Raw genomic sequence first — 17,884 nt, forward strand, 5'->3', positions numbered from 1 at the left:
GCCTGACTGACATGCTAAATCAGCATTCAACACCTTACATACCTTTACTCTCTCCCACCAAGAGGGCAGCTAAATTTCCTTTTAGGGAGAGAATGTGTCTCCTGATCCTGAATTCTGACAGTGGCCTCAGTGGGAGAGAGAGGAAGACTGTTTCTTGTTCTTAAAGGAACTGAAGATTGTAACATCCATATTAAACTTCCATGTAATATATATGAAAGTAGTAACAACGCCTTGAAAGATCTAGTGGGTGTCCTGATGACAGTACATCTCATCCTCTGCAAAACAGGAGAGTTATTTATGATATGATTTATGGGACCAATTTGCCTTACCTCACCAGAATCATGTTCATCTATTTGTTATGTATCAGGCTCCTTTAGGGATCCACTTCTCGTTGTTAGTGCTCTCCTTCTCTAACAGTTCTGTGGACCTAATAATTAAACCAAGCATCTATTTCCTCCAATTATAGGCACTAAACCCTAAACGGGAATATGACTTAGTTCAATGTGGTAGTTGTCATGAAATCAAGGCAGGGAAATTTAACCAAATTCACTTCTATTTTCAAAACCAGCATGCTCTTAAAAAATGTTCTCAACTGCACAATGTTATTAGCAAAGAACACCAGTAATAAAACATAAATTATAAATGATGGCACAAAAGCTCAGAACTTGATAACTTCAGCTACCCAGTCCTCTTGATTCCAGTTTCAACATTCTACCTCTGTAATGTTCATTCTTTATGCTCCCTAAGTAAATCTCTGTAAAACACATGTGGTTGAAGTTGTTAGACAAGCAGTATCTTTTGCTATCCTTTTAAAATCAAGTCCACAATTCACAGCCAAAGACCACAATGGACTAACTTCTCTCCATCTCTCATCTTTGTCTATCCTGATTATCCATGTCCACTATCTAGTCTTAGACCCATCAGCTATTCCACTCAACTGAAGGAAAACCTTTTCATTTGCACATGCACGCACACACACACACACACACACACACATACAGTCACACACACATTCACATTTTTCCAGGACATTACTAGTCAGTTAGAGGGAAATATGCAATATGCAAAGAGATTAACTATTTAAATATTCAGCCCTATCATTTTGAAATGCTGGGATTCCATAGAGGCTGATTATTTAAGATGAAGAATAAAATGCTCATGAGAAGTTTTATCTAAAATTGGAATGGAACTTGGGTTATTCTGCTTTTGGTTATTATGAGATTTCATTGCAACATTGTGGAAATTATTAGAGTCTGGATTTGTCACTTTATATAAAGAGGAAGGTCTAGTACTTAATGAATAAATATTGCAGGTTTCAAATCCTTATACTTTCCATTTTTGCTCACAAAACCTATTGTTGCGAACAATATTTTATTAGCATTATCCTCTTTCTTCCCAGAATTTGCTTACAGCACATCATTAGTGATAAAAATACCCTTTAGTACCCAAAATATTTTTTGAAGAAATACAACCAACCTGAAGAATAAATGTTTTTATTAGTATTTTGGTCCTGAAATTTTTTAAATGGCCTATTAAAGATATGTCAAAGCCTTCCAAAACCAATATAAAATACTATGAGCAAACTGATTTTTGTCACCCAAATTCCTTACTGGTTTCAATTAACTTCCCACTTACCTAGATATTGTGGGTTTACACATGCTGTAGACTTTGAATATTGACTTCCATTTAAAAATTTTAAAGAGATGAGGTTCTGAACTATAACTAACATAAACTCTGTAGATATTTAAAATTGAAGAGAGCTAAGAAGAGTTGCTTTTAGAAAGAGCAAAGAGGACAAGTGAACAATTTAAAAATGGAATGAATGGAATTTAAAAATGCAAATGAGTGAATCATATTTTTCACAGAAGCCAGATGTCCACTTGCTTCCATGTTACAAATCAGTATAAAGGCTTATTTGTAAGGCAAGGTTTACGCAATAAAAACAAAATGATGTATTTAGAAAAACAGTCTATTGATCCATCTGGTTTCAATGTCTCTGTAAGAAAGGAGAAAAAAGATGGCATTTTTGTTAACTTCACCTCAATTATCAAGATCAAAGTGGTTAATTTTCCTTCAAAAGGCCAGTAAATATGCACTACTTTGTATGTAAAATTTCTTTGTGTGTACTTATGAGCATTTTCTGTAAAGAGATATTTCCAGAAAGGTTAAAAACCACTGCTCTACTAGCCCAAACATCTACATTTTAAAATTATATTGTTTGCTATTTCATTTGGTTAGATATTAAGATGTAAGGGTAGTATTTTAAGAAGTCAAATACCCTGCAAGTAAAAATTTTCCTTGGAATAGTCCAATTTGGTGAGTGGATCAAAATTAATTTACTTGGAAAATGGGAAGAAGGAGTAGAAAGACAAAAGCATTGAAATATCTATTATTGTTGTAAAGATAATAGTTTAGCCTCAGAAATGATAACACAAAAATCACATACCCCAGACAAATAAATGTTAAAAATTATATTAATACTTTAAGTATATTTACATTTATTTGGCTGAGGGTTTGGGTATTTGCATTATCACAATCAGTTACCCATATTTGATCAAGTAGACCAAAAAAATAAACTGAGAATTGAGAAATTTATTCAAACTGTGTTGAGTCATTGAATCTAACACTATCAAACCATTTAAAAATTTGTGAATTGGAGGGGCATAAGGAGACTAGAAATGTATGCATCCCTAGGGTGCCTAAACTCACTCAGAGTTGGCCAAAGTATATACTACAGATGCTATTCCTTGTATTTTTATTTGAATATTCTCTTGGAAATTTATAATTAAAATCCCTTAATATACTATCATTATTTCACTCCTATACTTTTTAAAAGGGCTCCACAGAAGAGAGGGAATGGAGAATTATCAATTACTGAGAAAATGTGGGTTGAAGACAGCCAATACCTAACAGTAAGGCTCTTTCACACCCACATCCATATAATCCATCAGGGACTGTTATCTCATCAAAAAGAAGCAAATTGTCCAGCTCATTTCACTAGATTTTGTTCAACCTTTGCTTTATATAAATAGACCTTGTCTAACTAAACAAAAATTTTAAATAAGGAGGGTGGCTATATAACAGAACTTGAATAGTACTATTTCTAATATTTTCTTTTGGACATATTAGACCAAACCATTTTTACCTTCTATACTCATCCACAATTTATCACAACCGGAGAAATACAATGCATTTAATATACAGCCAAGGTAGTTATAGAAGCTACTTGAAAGAAGAAACCTATATTTCCCCTAACTTTCACAGTAACTAGGGCAGGTATTTTATGCAGGGAACAGTAGCTCAGGAAATATTTCTCTCAGTGGGGTGGAAATATTATTCACATGATATATAAGAAGAAACTTTAATTTTTTATTATTATGGGTAAGGATATGATCTTATTTGCTTAGAAAATGAACTTAAAATTGTTAGTTGATCTTATTATTTTCTGAAATCATCAGGCCATGTCCTATGACTTGGAGTCCTAATGTAGGAAATCACCAAAGGCCTTGCTTCTCACACTGTGATCTGCAGACCAGCAGCATCAGCATCACCTTTGAGCTTGTTCAAAATGCAGATTTTCCTAAGCACCCCAGACCTACTAAATCAGTATCTTCAGTTTGACAAGATCCCCAGGAGATTCATATACAGATTAAATTTGAGAAGCACTGGTCTAGATTAGAGGTTCTCCAAGTGTGATCCTCCACCAGCAGCATCAGCCTCACCTGTGAGTTTGTAAAAATGAAAATTCATCAGTCCAACCCCAGGCCTACTGTACTTTAACAAGTTCTGCAGGTGGTTCTAATGCACATTATAGTTTGAGGAACACTGGCCTAGGTCATTAAATTCTAATTTTGTTTCAAATATTTTCTGTGTCCCAAGCCCTCCTGCTATCTGCTTCTTTTTCACACCTGCGATAAAGAGAATCCTTCTAACACAATCCTTTCTATTCTATAATAAAAAGGAAAAAAGCATATATAGCTCTATACATGTATATAGCTCTCTCTCTCTCTCTCTCTCTCTCTCTCTCTCTATATATATATATATATATATATATATATATATATATATATATATTTCATCAGTTGTTCTTAGAAAGCCCTAGAATCCCATCAAATATTTAATACAATTTTAGTGTAGGTTTCCCTATTTGAGTTTGTTGTTATGCCAGCACCATTCAGCACCATTCCTATTATCTACATCTTACTTAGATAACATGGAAGTCTCCTAGTCATACTCACTTATGTTTGCTTTATCATACATGAGCACACATACACATGCATACATACACATCATTCAAAAAGTGGAGGTATTGAATAGGTAGCTAGTCTGGATGAATCACGTTAGTAGTCACTGGTTTCCCCTTTCATTCCCATGTAACATAAAAGAAGACAACAAAGAAAGCCCAATATCAAAACAAATTGGCAGAAGAAGAACTTCACAATAGTTTTTAAAGCCACACACAAAAAAGAATGCTTTAAAGCCCGTGGCAGTCTTTGCTCTATTGGCAAGAAACTGAAGTGACCCCATTTTTACCATCAATCTAATTGAGTGATCACCTCCCCTATGAAGCCTTCCAGTCTCTCTGAGGCAAAACCAGAAGCTCCTCTTCTGACTTCCCATAGAAATGTTGGTGTGCATTTATCAGAACCCTTATGATATTGTGTGGTTAGTTTTGGTTTATTGCTTCATTCAGCAGACTTGAGTATTTTAAAGATTTGGAACTTTACCTTAGTGGACTCTGATAGCAAGAATAGCCATGCATTTAGTCAATACTCAGTAAATATCTTTGAACAAATGAGTAACTGAGTGACACTATCACAGTAAATAGAATATACCCTTTCAAAGCATAAGAGTTTAAACAACAATGAAGACATCGGCATCAGAAATAATCACAAATCCCGCATTCCTTCTTATGCTAACAGTGCTAGAATCCTGTTCATTTTGTACCCATGCAGGCCCTGAACAGTTTAAATGATTTGCTCAGATTTATACAGCATGATACTGAAAAATCAGACAAATATTTTCTGAGTTTTTGCATCGTCCAACACTGTCACTTGAAAGACCATGAGTGAACCTAATTATTTGCCTTTCACACTTAAATAATTATGAAAATTATGTTGCATTTCACCTGAACCATTGCCTTACTTCATTACATACTTTAGACCTGTAAAAAAAAATGTTTTTCATTCTGCACCCTCACTTTTAAGCCTCAAGGTTCTTACTCTTGGAAATAGATTTTCTCCTGTCTGCTTTAGGGCATCTTTGAAACATTTCCAGATCTCATTTCACCTTAAAAGTCCTCTTCCTTTTTCAATACCTGTGCTTGAATCCCCTTAAAGCTACACACACACACACACACACACACACACACACACACACACACTCCAATTCAAGGGCAGGTAAGTTAACACTGCTTGGGAGGATTTCTTTCCCATGCTTTGGTCCCAAACAAGCACATGTAATATTGGGTGACCTTTTGCTCCAGACTATTCAACCTATTATATAGTGGCTTCCTTCTCTTAGGCGTAGCAAAGAGTTCAGGCCTCAAATCTTTGAAGTGGAGCATCAGAAATTTACCATATGAACAATGAACAATCCCACAGATCTTTGGGGCCAGAGAATCAATAGTGTTGACAGTACCGTTGCTCTTACCCCAAAATTATCTTCCTCCCACTTAAGCTTTCCAAAAAGACTTTAGTTATAGAAGGCCATTCAAGTGCCATGTTTGAAGAAATGAAGATAAATAGGGATACAAATGTGGTCCTAGTAAGGAAGATAATGTAAACAAACTCATCCTTATGAATATAACCAATCATTACTTTGACTATACACTTATTTATTTGGTTTCTTAGTGAGAATATTTGTATAATTCTCTTGTACAGGTGATAAAATCAGTTCATGAAACACCATTCCCGGGACTGGGGAAATGTTTCAGGGCAAATATATACAATTGTGCTTTTTGATCTAAAAGAAATGCAGTGTGTGTGTGTGTGTGTGTGTGTGTGTGTGTGCTCTGCAAACTAAATGCATGATTTTGAGTTATTGCAAGGGGAAATATATTATTTCTGTATGTCTTTCCCACCTACATACTACAAAATCACTGCATAGATGTCAGTTCAAAGTCATAATAATTTAACTATGTGGAAGGAGATATGAAGAAAAGTGAATACTGAAATTTGTCTTACACATCGGTGCTTTAAAACATCGATTTATAGTAAATTTCTAGCAAAACCAGCCTTAAGTAAACAGAGATTAATTTTGAGTTAAAGTACCTCATTCATTCAGCTCCTGGCAAAGACAATTCGTAAAATGAGAAATCTAGAACATATAATCCTATACATCTAGGATTCCATGGAAAGCATTAATGATTATTCAGTGTCTTGCCCCAAACAAAACACTGTCATAATAACATAGGAGGAAAACAAGTTAATGTAACATTGTGAATGACATTGCCATTGTAATACTTGACTTTTATTTTTGATATTCACTTATTCTGGCTGTTTATAAAAACACTATAAGAAGAAAAAAAATGAAAAACAAAACCTTAATGGATAACTAAAGAGCTTTGTGTGTTAAATTCAATTCAGATTTAATTTGTGAACAGAAATCTTTTAATGTGTATTTGTGTAAGGATATGTGATCTGGTCACAAACGATGAATGGCCTGGGATGTAAGAACCAGCTGTGAGTTTTAAAACTACAACTTAGAGACTTATAATGCCTTAAATTTATCACTGTCTACAATTTTATAATAGTATCATAATCTACTTTAATAACAGCACATGCTTTTTATTATTTTGTGAATTCTCAACTCCCTTCACCAAGGAAATCAGATTTCAGAAGTCCTCACACAGTCAAAACCCTCCAACATGAAATTTATAATCAAAGATTCAGCCCAGAAACACATCTAAATTCTGTTCAAGTATCTCTCTCTCTCATAAATGTTCTCACATATCAAATCACTGTATTCATCCCTATGTATTATTTCTGTTATAAAAATATCAGTGTGCTTTTGGAAAGGTTTTTACTCTTACAAAATTATTGAGATGTCTATCTGAAAATCGGTGGTACGTTTGGTGACATAATTACTCTAATTCTCAAAAGCCAGGCATTCATAAATGTGGAGCTATGTCTTTTCCTGGTGGTAAAGTTCAGGATTTGCTAATTGGTACAATCAGAGAGCAATAGTTTCAAGGCTGCTGCAGCAGTATGCTTACCTAAATTGATGCACAAGCTAGGTCCATGGCGAGAAGCACTCATTTACCCATAAAAACTGAGAAATTATATTGCCCAGTAATCAACTTGCGTAGGCAGCTGTTCATAGATGTGTCTCTGATCCACGCACTAAAAAGCAGAGCCATGTAGTGTCTTATTTCTTCACCCTCCAAAGGAAAAGTCAGAAAACAAATCACAGAGAAGGGACTCAGAAAACACAAGAGCTGTATCTTCAGCCCACATAAGCTTATTATATGGTTGTACAGTTATAAGAATTATATCAGTAAAGCACCTAAATAGACATTTCACTTGAGAGTAAAGAAATATAGAGTCTTATAATAAAAATAAAGACTTTGAAAGCCAGTGTTAGTTTTCTGTTTCCAAGTTCATGAGAGAGATTATAAATAGCATGTACTTTTTAACATGCACAGTCTATAGCTTTCAAAAATAATATTATATAGAGGATACAATACATTTATTTAGTTATTGCTTACAGCAGGATAAATATCTGTCATTTTATCCATATTTCTACCCATAAATAGAAGCTATGGTAGCCCCCTCCCTTTCACTGTACTTCTATTATTAAAGATTTTGTAAGGCTACCATTGCTATATTTACATATGTACAACTTGAGGTGCATAGGAAAAAGCAAGTAATCAAGAACTTCAATTTGGTGTCTTAAGAATTGTCCTCTATTCTTATTATCCTGCGATTGCGTTCAGAGCTTGAGAATTTAAAATGGGAAAAAAAAACCCTCATATAGCAATCACCATTTTTTCTTGTAATCAAGTCCATACTTCTTTTTATATTCTTTCACTGGATTGCTTTTCTCTGTTTATTGTTGTTGCTAAACAAGGTGAAAGTTTAGGTGACATTTTTCAGTGATGATTTCTTTTGCAGTAACAAAATCTTAAATGCAGTCTCTCTTTTCCTCCTGCTATATGCTATCAAATTCATCTTTGTATGGAAGGCACAAACTAAAATGAGTAAATTGCCCTTAGTAGGTAGTACTCTTTTCCAGACACTAGGAAGTAAATTGTCAAAGAGTTACACAGGGTTTTAGCTGCATGATTCCCATTGACTTTAATGGGAGTTGCAAGGAAAACACCCCATGCAAAGCTTAGAAAAGTAGGGGTTAGTTTTCTTTATGATCTCCACTGTATTTTGTACCCTCCAGCCTTGAACGTTCTCTTTTCACATTCCTCTGTTCTCCCTTTTGTGTCTTACCCTTAGAAGGATATAAATCTAAGGTCATTTCATTTAGTCATCTGCGTACATAGCTACTCAACATACTCCACCCCTAATACCATTTCTAAGTTTCACAGTTAAACACATCTCTTTTATCAAGCCCCCAACTCCAAACCATTCAACGTCCGGTTCATATGTATAGCTAGAAAAAAAAATACCTTTTTCATATTTTAGGATTATTGTCATATTAACAGGGTATTTTTGAAATTTGTACTGTATTTCAAATGATATCAAATTGCCTAAGTTATATTCTTTCCTACTTCTTAAAAAATGCCTATTAGTGTTGTCACTTTCACTATTATTTACTTTTTAAGTAGTTTTAGTATTTCCTGAAAGTTCCCCTAAAGTGCAAATACATAAGCTACTGGGAAATGCACCAGGCATTGCAGGGCAGTTCTCACAGCGACTTAAGTAGCAGTTAGCTAAAGTGTTTCATAGGACAACTAGTGAACACATAATAGATACCATGATGTGAGATACTGGCAGAATGGGTATAAGTTTCTATCACGTCTGGGGAATGAAGGACACTCTTGTCTGTGTGATAGAGAAAGCAGTACCACAATTGCCTGATGTCACTCTTATATAATACACTGCAACACACACACACACACACACACACACACACACACACACATACACACCCTATGGGATTGTTCTAATTCTCTAGCAAGTTTTGATTGTGGAGAGAGCCAAACTAGGCTAGCTTTGAGCTAGATTTTTATGAGTGTTTGATTCTGTATAGAATGCACAAAAGGCCCAATCTTCGTGCCTACCACTTTTTTCATTACTGTGGCATTAATTACAAAGTAAGATGCCAAGTAATTGGCAAGGGGAACACTACTTGGTTATTTATCAGATACCTTTATCCTATGCCCCTGGCTTCTCTCCTTTACTGCACTTTTATAATAGATTACCAGAGTAGTAATGTAAAGAGTAAGGGTCTTTCCTTTGCACATTTATTAACCCAACTTACCTTGAATTCTTTGTGTCTTATTTCAAATCCCGACAGTAAGAAAGGATTTGCACGTAGCGACATATTAATCAACACACAACACACAAACACATAAACTCTAAAACAAAGCAAAGAGTATGTTCTGCTAAAAGCAAATGGTTTACTACCGAAAATCTTCCCAGTTCATTCTTGCACCTATGGATTCATTATTTCTATGAAACACTGTGGGAGTGTGCCATAAAATACCAGACAAACAGAGCAAGCATCCTGAAATCTTCTCAACACGCAGGATACCTCAAAAACATACAAGAACACACTTTTCTCAATTTGTTGTCTTATTTGTCCCCAGTTATTATTATCAATTACTACTGTTCTGTCTCTGTGTTGATCATGACAAAAGATATGTTTTTCATAAAATAACACGTTAGGACATAACGAGAACCTTGGTTCCCATCTTTCCCGTTGCCGAATAGCACGTCTCGTGCTGTACAGGCGCAGTTGGCTGTCCAAGGACCCTGATGCCAAATTGCGGAGGATATTCTTGTCGCAGTGACAAATTGCTTGCTGGTGGGCTGTGCAGAGTGTTGTTCTGGCAGCATCAGAGTTGTCTACGTGTCTGTCACTTGGTTAGGCTGCTTCAATGCTAGGTGATTTCATCCCCACCCCCACCCCCTCTCCTTTTTCTTCAATGCGGTTTTTCAGACTTACCTTTGCTTCCCAGTGAGTGGGGGCTTTAACTTTCACTTGACAATGAGCCTATGGAAATGCCTCCCAAGCTCTCCGTACAGGTATCTGTAGGGTGAAAGAAGGATTTTTTTCACTGTGCCATACTTGTTTTCCATACAAACCTACAGGCTGCCATTACAGCCACCCACATCCCTGTTGGCAACGCACTTATGCAGTGAGCGCCTTAATGAATCCAGACAAAACTGCACAGCATTCCTGACACACAAGAAAATCATGCATTTTAATGGTATTGCGGGGTAATTTATTTCTTCAGTCTGTAAAATGTTGATGGTCAATGTTATTTGATAACATTTCAGCAGAGAAATTATTTTGCTTTTGATTTGAGGCTTGTCTTTAAAACTAAAAAGATTTCTTTTATACATTCCTTATATTAAGTATATTTCTTCAGTGAGGATCTGCTTTTTTGAAAAAAGCAGAAATGTAAACGAGTAGACAATATTCAGTAAACAAATTAGCTTGTAAACATACTGCAGGCAATACCAAGTGTCTGTTGACTACCTATGAAGGTATATAATTTAATGCCTCCAGATAATTTGTGGGTAAAGTCTAACCAGTTGACATTTTGAGATAAATAATAAATAATACTCCTATTTCATTACTGAGTTTATAATTAAGTATAAACGTAAAGGCATTAAAAAACTATAGCTACAGGAGATACAGTATTGTGAAATTGTTTTGTGAAACTGAAAAGGATAATGTAATGATGTAGGCGGCCTTTTTTATTCTATGGAATGACAGTAGATTTTTTCCATGGAACATATTCTGCAGCACTGGGGTATTATTTAAGACTTGATGATGTATAAAAGAAGCTAATGGGTTTTTCACAAAGGATAATATACAATGAAATAATTCTAAAAGGAAATGAACAGGCTTTTAATCTTGTGGGAAAAAATGTTTGTTTTTGCTCTTCTCATATATAAATGTATTTGTTAGTTTTATTGTTAAAACTGTAGCCTTGAATCAAGTAGACTATAACATTCTTCTAAATACTTTAATATAGAGATATTAGATAAGATTTGTTTTTAAAGAAATAGATAAAAGTGCAGCTATATCAAAGATTTCACTTACATTAATTAGAAATAGTAATAATAAAGCTGCAAGCAGTCGAGCTTGGAGAAAGACTAAAATAGATCTTAAGCTTCAAACCTCAGGACCCATAGGTAAAATTTTCAGTGCAAAGTGATGTTTAAATTAACTTGTTTTTATCAAGACTGTTGATGGGACTTAAGTCAGCCCTCTGCTCTACATGGGTATTTCCAAACTAAACTTATCAAATTATTTTTTCCAGACACGTCTGTGTTTTACTTTATTCTCTAAAACCTGGCAGCACAAATGTTCTAGCCTTTATCACTTAGAAGCATCCAGTATGAGGCTATTGATCCTAAAATTACTAGGGTTTTCTAAGAAGGCTGCTTGTTGGTTCTGCACTGTTGTCACTGAAGTGGTTAAAGCTTTGTTTGTTTGTTTTGTTCTGAATGGCTCTTAATGGATTAAGCTTTAGGCTTTCACCAAAGCAGTAACTGATTGTAAAAGTAGCAAGGAATAAACTAACCACAGGGTGTGTGTGTGTGTGTGTGTGTGTGTGCATGTGTGTGCTGCCAGAGCAGAGTAAGTTATGATGTTTACATTCTAAAGCTAGTAAAAATATGTTAAATAAAATATTTCTTACTATATATCTTTAATAAGTCTATCCAATGTAAATTGCCATGAATTAGATTAGCCAATACCTACAAAGGATTATCTCTATTTAGTGGAGTAATTGAATTAAACTATATAATGACCCATAGCCCTTGAGATAGATATTAATTACAAATGCAAGATTGCATTTTACTATGAAATCAACATGCCATTGTGTTTTGATCCTAGAACAGCTTTTCGTAATTTTACCAATAATATTCAAAGTGATGATTCCAAGTTATATAAACCTTTAAAGCTATTACTAGAACCTTAAGTAATATATGCACTTGTCTTCATAATATTATGCTGTGGTTCTGGACTTGTATAATTAGGTTTCAGCTTGAGTGTGATATTAAGTAGAGGATTAATAACTTGATGAGTAAAGAAACACCCATTTTTGGAGAAACAGATGGAAATGCATGAACTTATATGACTATTTTATACAGTGCCAGCTCCTCTCTAAGACAAGGACCTCATTCAAGGTCTCATTATCAATGCATGGTGATTCAAAGAGCTAAATACTCAACTCAAAAATGAAATTACATTACACAACTCTTTCAACGGGTGTGATAGACAAAGCACTACAGATTACGTTCAAGTTACCCCTCCAGTTCTCCAGGAATGACATCCACTGTCACTCTTGAGTAACTCCTAGCCATTAGCTAATAGAGGGTGACTCCATCTGGCAGAGCATGACTACCTGCTCTTGGATTTGCTGGGCAATATTTTTTTTTTCCAATGAGCAAATCATGAAAATCTCGAAGAAATGGACTAAAATAAAATGGCCTCTGCTCCAGTTTCAAATAACCCAAGATTCATTAGTCAAAGTCTACAAAGATGACAGTCCTTTGGCAAATTTTCAACATGGCTGTTCCAGAGAGATGCAACACCGCATCTGGGTGTCATACTTGGAATATTGCATTTTGGAAGAATACCATGTTCGAAAGAATGAAGATACCTTAAATATGGAATTAAAAGCCCTCCATTATACCACTAGATTCTCTTGGACATGAATAGTGTATTTCATACTTGCACATATAAGTGCAAATGAATAGTTTGTTTTACCTCTTAGAACATTAGCTAATTCACTCAATCTCATATATAAGAGAACAGTAAAAAGTTCTCTTTCTCATATCAGGCACAAAAGATCTGAAATCTTGGAGGAAGTCTCTAATTCCCATCTCATACTTATAATAAGGGCAATGAATTGAACTGAATTGAAAGGGGGGTTATATTAAAGCAAATGCATAAGCTTCAAAATGAGAGTGCATTTATTGTATAGAGAGAACCATCGATTCTGCTATAATGCTGGTGTAGTCTTTGTAATTTTCAAAATTCCATTCAAAGTGCTGATATTCTGATGACAGAACTAACTGCCACTGTAACTCTAGAGCCTAGCATTAAGAGAAGGGATTTCAATGAGTGCAATAAAAAAGAAGGCAATTTTTCCCCCTTGCATGTAATGTTCTAAAATTAAGGTAGGCAAAGTGTTATAAAACCTGGATGAATACTGTTAGTGAACGACTAATTTGCTAATTGTATGACACCCAAAAGCCAAATGCACTTAATATTTATATAAGAAAAGATGATGCATTTATAAAAAGCAAGGCTGCTGTGTCATGATCCTTTCTCAAAGCCTTGTACCAAAATAATGAGAGTGGGGGTTATAAAGGAGAGGGGTTTTCTCCCTCTCTTTCCTTTTTAAGATCAGGGATACCTCTACTTGACCTAATGCACCTTTAGGTATTAGGAAATACCTTGTCACGAGGAAAACAAAAAGGTTTGTCTACAGAGGCTATAGGGCCTCTCTTTGGTTGTGCCTATTTTTCTTACCACATTTTGCAATATTCCTTCCTTCCACTTTCTCCATTACTGATTCCTCTTCCCTACTCACACTGCCCTGGTCCATACCCTCTGGCATTAACCCTCCTCCAGTTTCCTAAGTCTTCTCTTATTCTTTTGTCATAGACAGAAGAGGAGGGGCACTGCAGAATGACATGGCCCAGGACACACCCCTAATCTTCTTCCCTGTTTACACCACCACCTACAAATGAGGAGGAAACTTTCCAGAGTTTGAATGAAAAGCTTTGGCCTCTCCTATAGACAGGGATGCACGATGCGGAAATAGTATTTGTTAACCAGAATGAACCATCAAAAAGATCACACACGACAGGGTGGCTTTGAAACTCTTGAGGAATTTCGGCCATACCACGTTAACTAAATGGGAAGCCAATAAATCAAGTGAACTTTCCTGACCCCCAGACATCCAAAAACTCAAGTTTATACAGAACTTTAAAAATTGGGTTATGAGGACTTTTTTTTTTTTTTAATTTCGTGAGAATGAAAGAGTTGTTGACACACTGGCAATACTTCATCTGAGAGAAAAAAAAAAAAACGTCTGCACTTTGGAAAAAAAGCAAAAAAAAAAATCAAGAACTGATTGTCAATAAGTTGATTTCAACAGTATTTGGATTTTAGATATTACATTTAAAAGCTGAAGCACAACCTTAAAGTATGTAAAAAAAAAAAATATAACTCCCCAGGTTTTCATTGCATTCTTACTCAGAGTAGAAAAAAGAACATGATTAGAAGATACAGAAGGATTAGGTTAAAAACTGGAAGTACCGTCCAAGTCTAATATACTAGTAATCCTATACAATATAGTTCCTATAAGAGCATGAGTAAAGGGGAAAGTTTTATAAAATGTACCTGATTTTCAGATCATAGAAATGATGTGTACATATAGGTTTAAGTATCTTGAAAAAATACCCTGTGCGGTAAGAACCTTCTTTTACTAATTTGAACTGTGCAATATGGCAGGAAGGAATTTCAAAGGAGATATTTACATATATATTTGAATGTTTACTGCCAGCTTTGCCTTCTCATTTTATCCTCAGCATTTTGAATGAAAACGCTTATGTGCCTCCAAAGGTTCTAAGGGCTTGCTCCTTTCTATCTATGTGTATTCAGAATGTTTGAGGTACTAGAAATATGTCAGCATTTCCACGTATCTCAGAGGTAATATTACTTTGCATTTGTCAGTATGTGGGTATGTGTATACCCCTTACTGAATGATTATAATCTGCCATCATTTCACTGAGAGTACATTTTTATTGTAAATTTTAATAGAGGGTAGACTTTAGTTACAATAATCTAGGAGATAGGCAGACAACAAAGAGATCATATAGCTGGATATAGGCATGAATACAGATAGTGATAGAACTTCAGTAGAAGTGAAAGGGATCCATTTTGGCATAGAATTATTTTCTGCCCTTACGTGAGTATCCATCCTCATTTCCCTTTTAGATCAAGTGCATGTAATAATTGTTATCTATTTGTTAACAGATAAACTATGAAAAATCATAGTTTTCCTTGGTTACAAGGGACTTACACACAAACTTTTAGTAAAAATGGAAGGTGAAAATTTCCTCAAGAAGCAGGAAATTGCCAAGGGATATAATAATATAAATGTCCCATGAGGGCCCAGACCCCAAGTTGTGAATTCCTTCAGAAGAAAGTTTCAATCACATCTGTATCTCTTAAATCCTTCACTACTTCTAAAACAATTCCAGTGGTACCCAGAGTATTGCTCAGCACCAGAAGTGTTTAGCAGGATGGCTGCTGACTGACTCACTGTTCATTAAAGAAAAATTGTATCCAGCCCAGGTTTCATTGTTACCAATTCCATTACATTTTCCTTGAAGGGTAGTAATGTCTCTCTTTTTGGGAGACTCCCAATTCATCCTGAGTTATTACATGCACGTGCATGCATGCGCATGTGCGTACACACATACACAGCCATTTAAACTCTAATTCCAAAAATACATGCTGAGTCTTCTCCCAATACTACACATCCACTCTAACTCCCACACCCTGCCCTCCCACCTTTTTCCAGAAGAAATGCAAAGAATAATAGAAACATACTTTGAAATCAAACCAAAAAAAAAAAAAAAGATATTATAGCCCCTTAGAAGAAATCACTATCATAGATGGAAATGAGACTAGTGCCAATGAATGATGGTAGTGGTCAGATGATTTCTTTTTGCTAGACAATACCGCTCACATGAAAAATCGACTGGGGTTGAACCATAGAAAAACTAGCAGAGCACCATATTCAAAGCACCTACTATGTGTCAGGCACCAAACATACATTAATCAAGATAAAGAACTGTACAAAGACTGAGAGCAGATTTTATTTTATCTAACCTTCTTTATAAATTGCTTTAATCCATTTAAAGTTAAAACATCTCTAATAAAAGGATGCTAGGCATTTTGTACTATTCAATTTTGATAATGTACTTAGAAAAGAATGCCTGGCACAGAGTAGAAACTTAAATATTTGTTGAATGAGTGAATGGTTATACGTACTTTTCAAAGGCAAAATAAATCATCTGCCACTTCTAATGTATTTGGAAAGACATCAATAAATGGCTATTGTAAGGAAGATTGCAGATGCTAGTTAAGATAATCTAACTGTGTAGTAGTTTATTTATTCTACCATAGAATTTCTGTTCAGAACCCCTGGGGAAAAGTTTTGTTGTGATTACTTCTAGGCTGGCAGTCAGTGACTCTACTCCAGAACAAAATCTCAAACCAAACCCATGTCCTTTCTTCATGTCCCTGCCATTTAACCATCCAGTTGTTAACACATTTTAAAATCTGACAGGTTATTTCACTTCCAAAATGATACTAAGAGTCACACATGTCAGAACTCTGCTTGATAAGTTGTGTTCGTTTCAAATGTGGTATGTGAGCACTGAATCCTCACTCTTTAAATCCTGCAAAGCGTATCAATAATTATGCCAAATCCATCCAACAGTTGATTGAGGTGTTTTCAGTCTGATATGGGTGTCAAAAGGGAACATTAACTTTATTCAGATCTTTGCCTGATATGTTGAATGGAAAAAAAAAAAGTCCATTCATACATCACAGATTCAACCCTAATACTGGAAATTAGGAAATGGTATCTCTGATTCTGCACACATTTTCTCTGTGGTTACGGAGGTGACTTTGCCACCTGGCACCCTATCCCTCCTTATTATACCCAATTATATCTGTCATATGTAAAAGTTCTAAGAAGGATACAAATTTGTATAATTCTCAGGTGGTGCTTTATGAAGAAGTAGTTTTTTCAAACTCCAATTCCTAATCTATTTTGAAAAGAGTAATGCTTCTTTAATTATGAAGTAAATTTTTAAAAGGATATCTACTATAATCTCTTTAGGCTTCTCCTGATTTAATCTCACATTTTCCTATTGTAAGAGGAGTGGCTGAACTCTAATCTGACAAAATCATTGGTGGGAACCCTTTACCTGGGGATCCCACATTTATTTGTGACACCCGCAGTTTGTAGCTGTATTTGTGCTGGAGCAGACAGAAATGACCAATGAAGAAAATAGGAGCAGCACAGTTTGTCTTTAAAGTGATGCCATGAGGCACCAAGGCAGTAACCCAGGAAGACTCAAGATATATATTTTTAACCGAATCAATGTAAACATGAAGTATAAATTGAGTAAAAGAGAATAATCTCTAATAAATAGCAGAGCAACATTGGAATGGAGAGTACCGCTCTATATATCAAGTTTCCTAAGGAAAAGTTTAAGAATGGTTAACCTTAATTTTATTTTTGATCATAGAGATCTTCAGTAGATATGTTACTGATTATATACCATACATAAATTCATCTTCAGCATAAACATATTTTTTCAAATGCTTCTTCTTGGCAACACAAGTGAGAACAATTATTCTGTAATTGTATATATTTCTATTCTAGAATTCTTCCCCTAGAAAGCTTTTAAGATCCTCTAGCCGTGGATGACAGTGGCCCGAGGTTAAAATCCAAACATAAATTTGTCGTCATCTTTTAATTTTGTGGCCTTCAGCTTTTGACCCAAAGAGGTGTTAGGAGTTCTCAGGGGCAGGAGTAAATGGAGCAAACACTTGTCTTTGGAGCCCAAGCCCTGACCTTAAAGATGTAAACCGAATTGCCTACTCCCAAGGATATTGTTATAGTCAGGTATGTGAAAATGAGCAATAGGATGTGAAA

The 17,884-nt window shown here is 35.2% G+C and overlaps 1 long non-coding RNA gene across 5 annotated transcripts in view; it reads right to left on the reverse strand.

The window, feature by feature from the left end:
• LOC102154002 overlaps positions 1-17,884 on the reverse strand; it is a 261,351-nt gene that overhangs the window by 241,007 nt on the left and 2,460 nt on the right. For 4 of the 5 annotated variants that reach the window (XR_005362823.1, XR_005362822.1, XR_005362824.1 and 1 more), the window contains exons 1-2: positions 10,123-10,291; positions 7,217-7,381 (exon numbers count right to left, since the gene is read on the reverse strand). This is a non-coding gene — a long non-coding RNA (uncharacterized LOC102154002). Of the gene's footprint in view, positions 1-7,216; positions 7,382-10,122; positions 10,292-17,884 lie in introns of those variants that run through there. The other variant, XR_005362825.1, reaches the window with a different exon arrangement.

Source organism: Canis lupus, chromosome 8 (assembly GCF_011100685.1).
Source record: "Canis lupus familiaris isolate Mischka breed German Shepherd chromosome 8, alternate assembly UU_Cfam_GSD_1.0, whole genome shotgun sequence".
Classification (NCBI taxonomy): Eukaryota; Metazoa; Chordata; class Mammalia; order Carnivora; family Canidae; genus Canis; species Canis lupus.